The following is a 13102-nucleotide window of genomic DNA, read 5'->3' on the forward strand; positions in this document are numbered from 1 at the left end:
GGCCTGTATTTACTGAGCGATCTCAGTTTCACCGCAGAATCACTATGCCTGTTCTTTACTATGAGAAAGAAATGTTTGAAAAATTTCTACTTCATGTGGTAAAGTCAAGCTTGGTCTTAGCATTACGCATTAACGCCTCATTCCATCGAGTTGCTGTAGTAGGCTTTTTAAAACTGCGCAAAAGATGCGTTTGCTTTGATGGGTAGGCTTAATGAAAATGCAGCTGATAATTTTTTTTATATTGGCAGCTGCCGGAGTTAACCTTTCGTAATTATCGTGCGCTTGTAAGGCAGGAAAATGAGGTAGCAGCATACAGACGTCACCTGTTGTACACAAAATAAACTTCCTTAAAGATATTCTCGCAGGAGTAGCCTACGAATCTGGGGCAAGCCTTCGGGGAAGAGCCTTGGTATTTATTAGGGAGTCTTCCTGTACAGCTGTCTTCGGCGAGCAGTGCAACATATTTCGTTAAACCCAGCTTACGAGCCAGTTCTGGCTGCGGCTCCCAATCAGACTGCTCCTGTTTGGGGGGGGGGGGGGGGGGGCGTTCAGGAAATTCATTGAAATGCGTTCCCGGGGGGTTATGCACCTGTTTGACCAACCCCGCCGCACAGCAATATATTTTTTTCTGATGGTTCAGACACTGCTTTAGGCAAAAGCTCTTATTTATAGTGATGATAATTCACAAGAATCACCGCACGTGCTCGACTGCAAGGAGAGAGGGTGTCGGAAACCCCGATCGCGCTTCGCCTCGCACACGACAGGCGGCGCAGCCACCTCAAAGCTCAGGGTATTTAATGCCGGCTCTAACCTCAGACACCCATGGCTATGAACAGGGGCATTGGCGGCCGATGTGGGGCGGAGGCTGCGATATGGTGAATTCATGTTCGGCTTTACCAGAAACAGATGCCTGTGTGCCGAATTGCAGCATTGCAATTGCAGTGCAGTGTCTTCAATACCGACAGCCAAAATTAAGCGATGAAAAGCAGCTTACGAAATTCCCGGTAAAAAAACAGCAGGCAAGGCTCTCCACGGATCATATAATTTTTTTAACCGTAAGCAGATTTCCATAGGATGGGATTTCTTCTAACAAGCTTCTAGGACGCACTTACAGCATTTCATGAACAGATTTAGAGGAATTCTAGGAATTTCTCAGGGAGTTCTAGTTGCAAAATAGGCGACAAAAATTGGTTTGGCGGTTTACCATTGCTAAGCACGAAATATTGTGCACAAGCAAGTTTTTTTTTTCAGGTGTTCACCACCGCAACGTACCTGAAAGAGCGAATAAGGTGTCCACTGACCCAAGGAGCCAGTTATGGGGGTCTTCAACTTCTCATCATCGATGATAATTCACCCAATGTACGCCGGCGGCCAATGCTCCGGTGCCGCGTTTCTTCAGCAATGTTGTCAACGCCAACGCATATTGCTCTATTGCACCTTGTTCCTGCAACAACGTTTCCCACGCCAACGCACGCAACATATCTCTCTAACCACCGCCACATAGCCGGAAGTCTTACCAAAGCGGATCGGTACAAGTACGAGCCATGTATAAAGTGGCTTCGACATAAGATCACAGGAGCCATTATAGTGGATCAGGTAAAGTTTACTCAGTGTATATCGAGCAGGCAGTGATCAGCTGATTAGGTAAGCACGCAGGCTTTTATAATGGTCCAGCAAGATGGCGGCTATTTTTAGGTCACTGCAAGCCAACTAAACCGAATTACGCGTTGCGTAGTGCGCGCACTCAGCAGCAGGAGCGAGCCCATGTGAAGACATTGGAAATTCGGTACACGCCTAACCTAGTAGGCTTCCACTAAATTAAAGTTATCCATGATCTGAGCATGTCAAAATGTTTCAATAGACGCGCCTATGATTGGGAAATGGGGGCTAAGCTGGCAAACGGTGCAAAGGCTGCCCAGATGTGCAGAAAACAAGTGAACGTGTATCGCTAGAAATGACCCGGGGAGGGGGGGGGGGGTGAAAACATGAAGCGCATTGCAGGAAAGCCGTAGCGCATTCTAGGACGCCTCATGGGTAACCGTCGCCTCGCTGTACACACTTTAGCTGCTGGATGGTCCGCATTCTCTCGCCCGTTCACATAGTTTCTACGCGGGAAGCGCCCATGGCATCCCTGGCAGCTAGCGCAGCTTCAGGAGCCGTCGCCATCAGCCGCTTCTCTTACAACAAAACAGCTGGTGGTGTTTTCATTAACTGGCGCGCTATAGCGCTGGACAACTCTTCTTCGGGATTAGGAAACGAGCTATAGGCCACCCAGGCCACTTTCTAAGCTGCGTGCGCTGTTGCCCAGATCTTCGCTGTTAACACGTCGCACGAAAACACTACCGATATCTGAAACGAAATTCGCCGATCATGTGATCTTTTTACATAATCACACCCTGCCCTAGTGGGAAAACCCTGATTGGTCGAGAGAGGTCGCGTGACCTCCTTACGTCATCACAACAGCTGGTTGTGAGCGACCTAGTTTCTTGACAGCAGCCTAGACCAATTAGAAAAAAATGCTCTATATGCAAATTCTATAACCGGAACAGAATAGCAGATTCCCACTAGTGCAGCTTGCGGTCCCGTTATGGCCGCTGATGGATCGACGATTGCATACCAAAAGAGGTATACAGACAAAGCAGGTGCAACAAAAGCAAGCGTCGAGAAATATGAAATCTAATCACATAGAGTTCCACTTTGATGCCCAAAAGATTATTTTGCAATCCGGCGAACCAAAAAACTAATATAGTTTGAATACTCACACACAGCATACATAAACCAAGTAAAATACAAAACAGCTTTATTCATTACTGTATAATGAATCCTCGCTCCAGATCGGCATGCGGGCACGACAGAGAACAGGTACGGGGGGTGGAGGCAGATCAGTTTGGAACACTTTGTCAATGATAGACTCGTCTCTGTGTTTGAAAATCCAAGTCGGCTTTCCACTGTGAGAGCTCGCCTCCGCTGCCATACCCGTTCTTGCATATTATCGATGTTGCACTACAGCGTCATCATCGCTTGCACGTAGAGCGTTCCGTGACCATAATTTTTTCTTCCGCTATACTGCACATAAAAGTTGCATGTCTCATAAAGCGCTGGACATAGACATTATTTGCCAAATCGCGCCTAGCTGTCGCTAGCAGAAAAAAAAATCGCAAGATGCTTTGCAGCATCCACGTTAAAAAGGTTGCTTTGACTTAAGCGCCCCGATGGTTAATTCGCCTTCACGGCCCTCCTTATACCTACGAACTACCACCTATCGCCATGTTGGGTATAGAGTCCTAAATTATCACCCGATATTTCCAAGTCGCAAATCCTTCGTATCAGCATCCAAAAATCCGCTCAAAAGTAACCCCGTCGGCAAGACCTTATGCCGGACTGAGGTGGAAGCGCCGTAGAGAGAGCATGCCTGGGAACACACAGAGATACGAAGTGAAAAAGCAAAATTATTGAATTTATTAACATTGTTATATACTAAGAAAGATCCAAGCCGACTTCTGCACCAAGACTTTGGCCGCACACCGAGCGACGAAACATCCGCAGCCATCTCAGCCCAGGGTTAGTCGCCCGCTCCAGTCACGCAGGAAGAAGCCCAAAGCTTCGGCTATAATCGAAAAAGAAAGATAAAAAAGGCGGATTGGAATTCAGTCAGAAGAACTGGTAACCGAACATGCAATTTCACAGTAGAATCCCCAGTGTGAGCCTACATTTTCCTCCGCACAACAACCACAGGTCAGAAATAGATTAATCCACACATGCTTTCACGTGGAGTATTACAAAGCTCACGTGCTAAGGATAAAACACACTTTGCTACAAGTGTCTGGCATAATGCCTACGTAACAAAATGATTTAAAAGCAGCATTGTCCATAGCCAAGTCATCGACAGAGCACAAGTGGACGCAAACTACGCTGCACAACTATATTGCACTTACCATGAGAAAGGCAGGTCATTGCGAGTATTCCGAGCTCTGGTCGCTGCTTCCGAAGACTCCAGAACTTAGGTTTAACTCCGCCGAGGTGTCGGGGAGCTCCAGCGCTCGTATTATCCGTTGGCGCTGCAAACGGAAGAGCTGCCTTTCACGGCAAATCGCACATGCAGTGCCGTTGACAATGAAGCGCCGGTCGTAGTCGTCATCCAGGTCCTCCGGAAAACTAGAAGACGTCTCGCTGCTTGATTGCTCGAAATCGTTAGCAAAAAGAGCACCTTCCGCAGCACTTGCGCTTGACCCTGATTCCTCGGAGCTGCTCCCTGAGGCATCGTAAGAGCAGGTGGAAGGAACAGCGGATGACCCCCACGAACTGGATAAATCGGACGGCCCCTGGGAATCACGGTGGCTCTCCGGTATCGGCGTAGACGCCCGAGGTGGGTCTTGAAGTATCCGGTCGTCGATACCTGTCATCCACTCGCTGTATGGACCGGGGTACTGCAGGATGCATTCCTGGCTGCCTTCTCGTTCCCCCATGATCTCACCTGTGAATCAAGGAACAAGAATTCAAGCTCACCGTCATTGAGGGATCCACCTCGAAAATTCTTTCACTGCTACCTCATGCCGGCATGCCCACCGCTTATATTTACTCAAGCGCAGAGCACCGGTCTCTTAGCAAGCAGCGTAGTCCGTTGTCGACGTTCGATAAATGCGCACGAGGTAGACGCTCCCGCATGTCGCAGACGACTGAAGACTTCCGTCCAAAGCAGCGCTTTTTATCTCCCCTCTTCCCCATTCCCCACCCCTTCTCCTTCTGTGCTCAGACTTCAGAATCGCGAGGGGGAGCCACACTAGTGGTCACGAGTAGCGCAAGCCCATTCATGGCTGAGGGGAAGGAGGTGAGGGAGGGGTGGGTTGTTCTTTCTTCTGGGCGGCTTCATTTCGTCTCCGTTTCCTTTTATTGATTTTTTTAGAACCGAACGACGAGCTGAATAGGATTATGAGCTTTTGTCTGCTTTTAGGGTTGTAATGCTATGTTGGGGCAATATAAGCTGGAGGGGGGGGGGGGGGGGGGGCAATAAGTATCGTGGGGGCAGTGGCTTCAGTTCTGGTGAAGACGGCCATTCCAAAGTTTTCTAAAAAAGGGCGCCAACCGTCTGTACGTTTTCTTTTTATGTACTGCTGAGTTCGTGATAAGGCGTGGGTGGCTTGTGGGTGTGGCGCGAAATTCTGTGAAAGATTTAGAGCCTAAGGATCAGCGGATAAAGCTTCTGAGCTTTTTCTTCTTTTGTGGGTACAATGTCCTGTTCTGGCCATGTAAGCAAGGGGAGTTTACCAAGAAATTGTGAGCTGAGTTCGGGAGAGGCTGCAGGTTCCAAAATTGCCTCAAAAAGAGCATCAACCATCAGTATGTTTTCTTTTTGTGTATTGCTAAATTCGTCCTAAATTGCGTTGAGCGTGAGTGTGGCGTGAATTCCGTGAAATATTTAGAACAGAACGATGAGCTGTAGAGGCTTCTGAGCTTCTGTGGGTTCAATGTTCTGCTCTGGCCATGTGAGCAAGGAGAGTTTACCAAGAAAATGTGCGTTAATTTCCGACGAGGCTGCAGATTTCATAATTGTCGTCTTTAAAGGGGCATCAACCAACCCGTCACTACACTTTGTTTGTTTACTCTTGAGTTCGTGCTAAGATGGGTTCAGCGTGGTTGTTTCACTATGTATAAAGAGCCACGAATCGGCCTGTCAGCACTAGGAAACTTGGTGACTGCCCCATTCTTTTCGCGAAATAAATGCTCGCGAAAAATAAGTTGATTGCGGCACTTCGGCGTGAGAAACATTCCGAACGCATTTGTTTTCAACAGGTGTACATGTGCACAGCGAAACTTGAACGAAAACACGAAACAAACGCAAGGCGCGGCCACGGCCAGAGCTTTCAAACCACCTTCCGCACCCGCCTCCCGGGTGCTTCAATCACCGAAGCCTGGCGCCCATGGCGGCCCCATCTTCAAGCTTCGGCATCACACCAACACCACCTGGACTCTCCAGGGTGTGTTGGGCACACGGGTGTAGGGAAAAAAAGGCCCCCGTAAGAATTGTCGCCGGATGATTCGACCGCGGAAAATATGTCCTCTGAAAAAATCTCCCCTGGGCAAGAGCCCACTAGGAAAAAAAAAAAACCCTAGTGAATTTTTACCCCAACAATGAATACTTCGGCCACCCACTTCAGAAAAAAATTCCCCTCTTAATTCGACTGTTTCTTGACTGAGCATAGATGTAAGCATGAAGTATTTTGCAGCCATAGATCACAATATTGCCATGTAGTGCAGGTCATGCCAAGGAAAGGCACACCACAAAGTCGTTCCACTGGTAACTTCGCTGAAGCGTCGAACGATTCAGAGACGCTTTTGCTCTCGTCCGTACCGTTAATGCCACTGCAAATTTTTAAAGGACGGCCCGCGGTGTTTTGGTGGTGGTGGTGTGAATGTTCAAGTGGGTTTAGACATACAGTTGCCTCTCGGCTATTGTTTCGCCTAGTCCCCGATTTAAATGATTGTGGCTCTACCACTGATCTATGAGGCCAGTGTCCTCTAAAAACTTCAAGAGTGATTGCGGCACAGATTCCCGCTCAATTCCGTAGCCCCAAAAGTACACGATGACAGCCATTACACTAGGCACAGCGCCATCAGGAGGATGAACACCCGGAATCTGTTCGTTGTTTAGCTACTTCCATGCCCATGGGTGGAATAAATGTGGTCCTTTGTCCTCTATCAAGGGTAGCCGAGCGGACCCTCCCCGTCATAGGGGGATAAGTGCAAAGCGTTCGCCAGAAAGTTACCATGTTTAGCTCTGTTTACCAGCCCATACTCGTAGGTAGCGGAAAAATATCTATCAAAGCAGTCGGCATTTCTCGGGCATTTTCTGGCGTTAGTCGCATGGGGAACGGTCAGAATTAAAGCACCTCTGTTACCATAACGATTAGAACAGCACCAGCGGCGACAAGTATCCTGTTTAGAGCGCACTGCATGCCGGTACATAACGTGACGTAATATACGCTGAGCACCAGGGCTAGGCGAAACCGGTGGATACCCGGGCGGCACTGGTGATCGAGCCCCCCCCCCACTCTCACATGCGAGGCGTATGCTCAAGTTCTAGGGAGTTACGGAACGTTTGATGTCTCTCATATGGGGAGATTTTTCGCACTTCGAAAACGGGGATGTTTTTTACCAGTGGCATGTTTACCGCGGTCGTTTTTTACGAAACCTTGGTCACACGTACCCTTACTAGTCCGTACCGCGACACGGCTCCTGCGGGAGTTTTCCTCCAGGAATAAATAAATGGTGCTAAGAAAACATTCAAGTTAGATGTAGAGTTTGAAGTGTCCCTAAACATAAATTAGGTTTAATTCGGTCGATGAGGCGGAAAGTGCGAACTTCATGATTAGGTTTTGCGTAGTGCGAACGCTACCGCACTGGGTAGACGGACAAGACGCCAGGCGAACGTCGCTCTAGAACGGAAGTTGTGAGAGAAAAGTTGGCAACAATTGAAAAAGACGGCTGTCAGTGGCATTGAAAACGACAGCAGCGGACATGCCAATCCAGGAGACGTGCCTGCAACCTGCACTGGCGTAGCCAGAGGAGAGAAAGTATAGGAACAAAACAGCTGTGCAGAAGCAGTGACTAAGAAGACAGGAAGCGATAGCGCGGAAAGAAAGAGGGCGAAGTCAAGGAAGGAAGCTACAATCGCAGCCAGCAGGGTCAAGGACAAAAGGACCAGAGTTATAGTGCTAACAGCAAGCATGTCGAGGAAGGCGAGAGAGAGTACAGTGGTGCTTTCTCCGGTGACTGGAGTATAGGAATGTGCAGTATTAGCTACAATAGAAAAAGCAAAAGAAAGCAAGAGAAAAGCAGTGGCGACTTTCAGGGACAGGAATGTAAGCGAAGTGCTCCATGTAGAAATGGCCGTGCCTCAGGACGTAGCCTTGAAATGGTAGCGTGAGGGTTGCATGATTTTCTAAGCGGTCACAGAACAGGAGTAGTTGAGTGACTAGAAAAATTATTTCAAGAGAACTGTTGGGGGCACTTAAGCTCTGCCTCAAGTTTAGGACGCGACAGCCTAATGAGTTATTGCCCATAGATGCAAAATTGATCATTTTTAATTAACATTCATAAATCTTTGGGAGTCCTCACTGCTGGTGCCGCAGTTAAGTGATGCGCCACAGCACTGGGATGGCAGCTGCTGCCACCAGTGAGGCCTGTGCAATCGGAGTTGCTCTTCCCGGACAACTTATGGAGATTACTCATTAAATTAACTGCCACGGTGCGTATTTCGTTCACAACTCGGAGGGCACGTTGTGATGACGCCACAAGGTCACGTGACTTAGGAGGCCCACCTGCCAATCTTGTTGCTTCTCTCGGGAGTTTTCGAGGATTTTTCGCTTACGGTCAACGACGGCGACGCCAGACTTTCTGCGGAACGAGATCCTTGCCGTTACGAAATTTGAAAACTCATTTCTTTATGTGCAAAGCTTACGCGCTGAACTAACATCCCCTAAATTGTGCATCGGGCTCATGTGATCGTTATATTATATGTACGCGACATGCGCACTGCTTGTGCCACGCTATCATTAATCTCTAGCTAAATAAGATGCCCAACAAAAATTAAAGATCACTGCGGCTACCCACATTGGAAGCATGCGAAAGCGTTGACGCCTCCTCGACACTGGTCGACTTTCAAATTTGGCGCCACGGTTGTTTTCTCGGTCAGTTGATTGTTTGTTATCGATTAACTCTGATTATACCCTCATTTCATCCCGGCAACCATTTCGAGTTTTCAAATTTTCCGCCGCACTTCGATCCCGTCCACTGACTATATGACCATCCAGGCTATTTACCCGTCCATTACCTTTTGCTTCTCATTAATTACCTAATTTCCTCTAATTTATCATTCCTTTTATCTCTCTCTGGTTACTTATCGATCACTTATCATTGGTCATGTGATTAATACCAGTAGTAGTAGTGGTGGCTTAATTAAAAGTAAATAAGAACGGAAGGAAAAGAATGTTGCCGGCCGCAGCAATACTCAACTAATATCTTAAGCACCCGAGCCGCAGCCGGCGGAGGTGAAAGGGAAAGAGTAGAGATAGCGAGGAGAAGTATAAAGCTGAGCGATAGAAAGAAAGGTCACGGGAGAGCTTTGTACACTATTCACAAAATACATAAGGCAATCAAGTTCGCGCCGCTCGTGCGCTAATGTTCAGGCCCTGCTCCAAAATAAGTGCACGCGTGCGGCCACTGCGTGCAATTTCTACCGGAAAAAATAAACTGTACATACATAGCCATGCGCACGTAGCGTCCTGCCTCGAACTAATCGCGCGCGCGGCCTGCACATTGCACGAGCAGCCGGGGTGGGGCGCCCGGCCGCGTACCCTCCGAGGTAGCACCCACGGAGCGTTCATGTCACGCGTGCACTACCTGGCGAAAAGCAAGCGGGAAGTCAAGCCCGCCTGCTCGATGAATGCACAGAGGCTCACCATTGTTCTGTCACGGGTGCGCGCACTGCCCTGTGGCCACAGGAGCGCCTCGAAACTGTCCGGGATGATTCCCAGCGCCCTGTAGGCCGCTAACATCTCGCGACGCGGCACTGTGGAAGCGGTGCGGCGAAGCAGCATCCGCCCTAATGCCTCCACTGCACCGCAGTCACCGCACGCGTCGCTCGACGAAAGTCCGTGGCGCACCCGTCTTTCCCCTGGCCACACGCAGCCGACGCACACTCAGATGATCATCGCGCGCTGGAGGCGCGACAATGAGCGCGCGCAGACGACTTAAAGGCGCTGTGCGAGGGTGTTGCTGGCGGAGGTGGTCGTAGATCACCGCACGCACGTCTTCCAGGGCGAGTGGTTCGTCGCTGGGTGGAAGCTGACGTTCCGCGGTGGCGAGCTCGTCGCCTTGCGCGTTGCCGCAGTGACAGGGCACCCATTGCACGCGAATACTCCATCTAACATGTGATTGGCCATTTCGAGTTTTCAAACTTGGCCCCACGCTTTGGCTTCGTCCACACTTCGGGTTTTTCAAATTTGGCGCTACGCTATCGCTCCGCCTACTTCCGGTGTTTTCAAATTTCGTGCACTTTTGTTCTGGCCCCGCCTTCTCTTTGCACATTTTTGGCAATAATTAATTAACTATTCATTCCATTTCGAAAACAATTTTTCAGGAAGCCTCCCCGCATCGTTTTCTTTCGATTACGACCACTCGTTTGACGCTACCGCTTTCGAGTTGTCCACAACTGCTGCCGACACATTTTGCGGACAAGAATCCCGCCTACATAGCCTAGTAAAGTTTTCGCTTTAATAAATGTATTTAGCTTGTTCCTAGCCTGTATATGAAGATCTCCTTCTCATCTAGTGTTCTGTTGCAAATCTTCCGAGCCTTGTGCGATAAACCCCTGCCACACTTGCGTTGCGTTGACCATATAGTCGCTTTTACGGGTCGTTGATGCGTTCCACCTCGAAACATTCGCCTCCTGAGGTAAAAGGCCACTCGTGGCCTCTCCCGCACTCGAGGTGGATGCGAGAATCACTGTAAGTTACGAGACATTGGTGGCATCAATTTGTAGATATTTTTTCCTTCGCAGATGAGGACGTTTATTCCGGGTCCGTATTTTCTGGCGACGCTTTTCCCGGAACCTCCACATCGAAGACTTGGACGGATACGGGGACAGAAAGGGAAGTTAACGCTTAATTACTTTGAGCAGCACAGGCTAGTCTGGATAAATAGAAAGCCAAAATGTGAAGTTGAAATCACGTGGGACTTCCAACATAGGCAATCGACCTTTGATTACTGTCTAAAGTCGCAGACAATCTGTAGCCAGCTCGCAAAAGTGGAAATGTTACCCAACAATTCTGGGCAAAAGCGTTTGTTTAGCGGGAAACTTTTTTTATATGAACGCAATTTTTTTTATATAATGTAAGATACTGCTGCAACAATCAAAACATCTGCAGATCATCCGACAGCAGTCTTGCATTTTTTTCTGTTAACGTTTTTGCTATCTTCAAAAGCGTTCCCCACTAGTTTTCTATGGCTGTCTTAAGTGTTTGATGCGATCGATGGAAACGCTTTAAAAGAAAGATTTTGCTACATATGACAGGAATAAACCATTATCTTCAATATTTCCGTATTATTATCTTACAATTTTCCCATTTTTTTATTTTTGTCCTAGAATGTTGGACATGAGACGAAGAATGAGAGGGAAACTAGGGAGGATATCATAAGAGTATTAGTCTGCAGAAAGAGAAATGATGGCAGTATAAAAGAGGATTAGAAATTTAGGCCAAGAACAAATAACGCAAATAGCAGCAGGCATCCGGGAGGAGTGCAGAAGCGCACTATAGAAATGTGGTATTATAATGATTACGAATGGCTTATTCCAACGCAGCTAGAACAAGTGAAAGCGGAAAACCGCAAGGAAGTAAACATGAAGTCACGCTCAAGTAATTAATGAGGCCATCGATCATTGAAAGATGGTTTCGAGAGACAGCACAGAGGTGCCAAGAAGGCGCAGATTTCTCAAAATGGAGTGTAGAAAAAATGGGACTCATATAAACGAGAGAAAGTGCATGTGCAGAGTCTCGCCTATAGAGGCTGCAAATCCCCTCAAAGTGCGCACTATGGTCAATGACGTCGACCGATTGTCAGGGCACTCTGGTGACGAGAATTCACGGAGGACTCTGGCAGCTACCTGCGATGTCGCGCTAGGGGGTCAACAGCAGCATTACGGCAGACGGTTGACGCCATTGACTGGAGGGCCTCATGTGAGCGGCATTTGCCATCGCCGCTTTCTTGTGGCCACCCTATCCTCGCAAACTTTCTAATCTCTTCCGCCCACCTGACCTTCTGCCGCCCCCTGCCACGCTTATCGCCAAACAAGGACCAGTGGCAGTTCAGCAAGTTAGAACGTTAGGCCGTAGGTACTTCATTTTTCCTGCGTCAAACAGCGCACAAAAAAAACCAGGACACTTGGAACGACACGGAGCGCTCTTGTCCCTGTCTTTCCTTCCAAGTGTCCTGTTTTTTTTCCTTTGTGCGCTGTTTGACGATGGAGAAAAACCAATGGCGGTAACTGTCCACCGCTATCAGCTTCCGGGAAGACCTTTGTCGCCACGTTCTTTGAAGGTCACATCTGGATGCATGTGTGTTTTCTAGAAGGCAGGTGCAGCTGAATCACCCCCTGGGATTAATCGGTTTTGGCGGAAAGGAGAAAACGACCCGTCTCCTTGACCGGTTGCAGCGATTTGGCAAGCTGCGGAATGCGACTTTTCTCTCTCTGAACCAACACCTGGGAAGTCGCCGCACGTGGCTCCTAAGATGGCCGATCAAAACAATGCTTACAGCAAAACCACAAAAGCAGTAAAAGCGGACATGTGCAGGGCAGCGTTTGATGCATGGGACGCACCACGAAAAATGTTGTATTGTTGTATATAGAATGACTGAGGAAATTAGACTATAATTGAGTTGCGTTTATTTCATTGCTGACTGCGAAACGCATCTCGTTGTTTACAAAATTTCCGCATTTAAAAGAGCGGTTGGGTATTTTCATATAGTTAATCCTCAAATATTCTCTCCCGATATTTTGTTTTTTCCTTTTCTTTTTAATTACTAAAATTTCATCTAAGGCACAATCATTAGCTTGGCGCCAGTTTACCGTTCTATGGGGTCTCCCAACTGAATCCTGGCCAATCCCCCTTCGTGGGTACGTGCCATGTCACGATAGGAGGCAACAACAACAACAGGAAGAACGCGGCCAGCGACGGACATGTACTATATCTGCTGAATTCTTGGCCAATTCCCCTAAGTGGCCGTGTGCCATTGTGTGATGGTAACAACAACATGTCTGCTGGCTCCCCGAGTTAACAGGCTTGGGCCTCAGCCGCAGACGTCCGGGCTGCCAGATCTGCACAAACCGCCGTCGATAGCCTGAGCCACCAGACCCAGGCGCCGCTGTTCCCTTGCTGTCCGGCTGCCCCCATTAACGTCCCTGCAGGGAGCCCAGCCAAATTAACCAGTGCTACCTCACCCCTGCCCCCAATTAATGAGCATCAGCTAAAAGCCATATACTTGCATGGGCGCTGGCCGCACCAAAAACATACTCAACCCGCACGACCTAACCAATGTCCCTAAT

General features: G+C 48.5%; 1 protein-coding gene across 1 annotated transcript in view; it reads right to left on the minus strand.

Moving 5' to 3' along the window:
- Positions 1–3436: 3436 nt before the first annotated feature.
- LOC144099329 (uncharacterized) overlaps positions 3437–13102 on the minus strand; it is a 47171-nt gene continuing 37505 nt past the window's right edge. The window contains exons 7-8 of the mRNA XM_077632549.1: positions 3936–4474; positions 3437–3607 (exon numbers count right to left, since the gene is read on the minus strand). The gene's annotated coding sequence lies outside the window, so the exon portion shown is untranslated. The remainder of the gene's footprint in view (positions 3608–3935; positions 4475–13102) is intronic.

This window comes from Amblyomma americanum, chromosome 7, assembly GCF_052857255.1.
Source record: "Amblyomma americanum isolate KBUSLIRL-KWMA chromosome 7, ASM5285725v1, whole genome shotgun sequence".
NCBI lineage: Eukaryota > Metazoa > Arthropoda > Arachnida > Ixodida > Ixodidae > Amblyomma > Amblyomma americanum.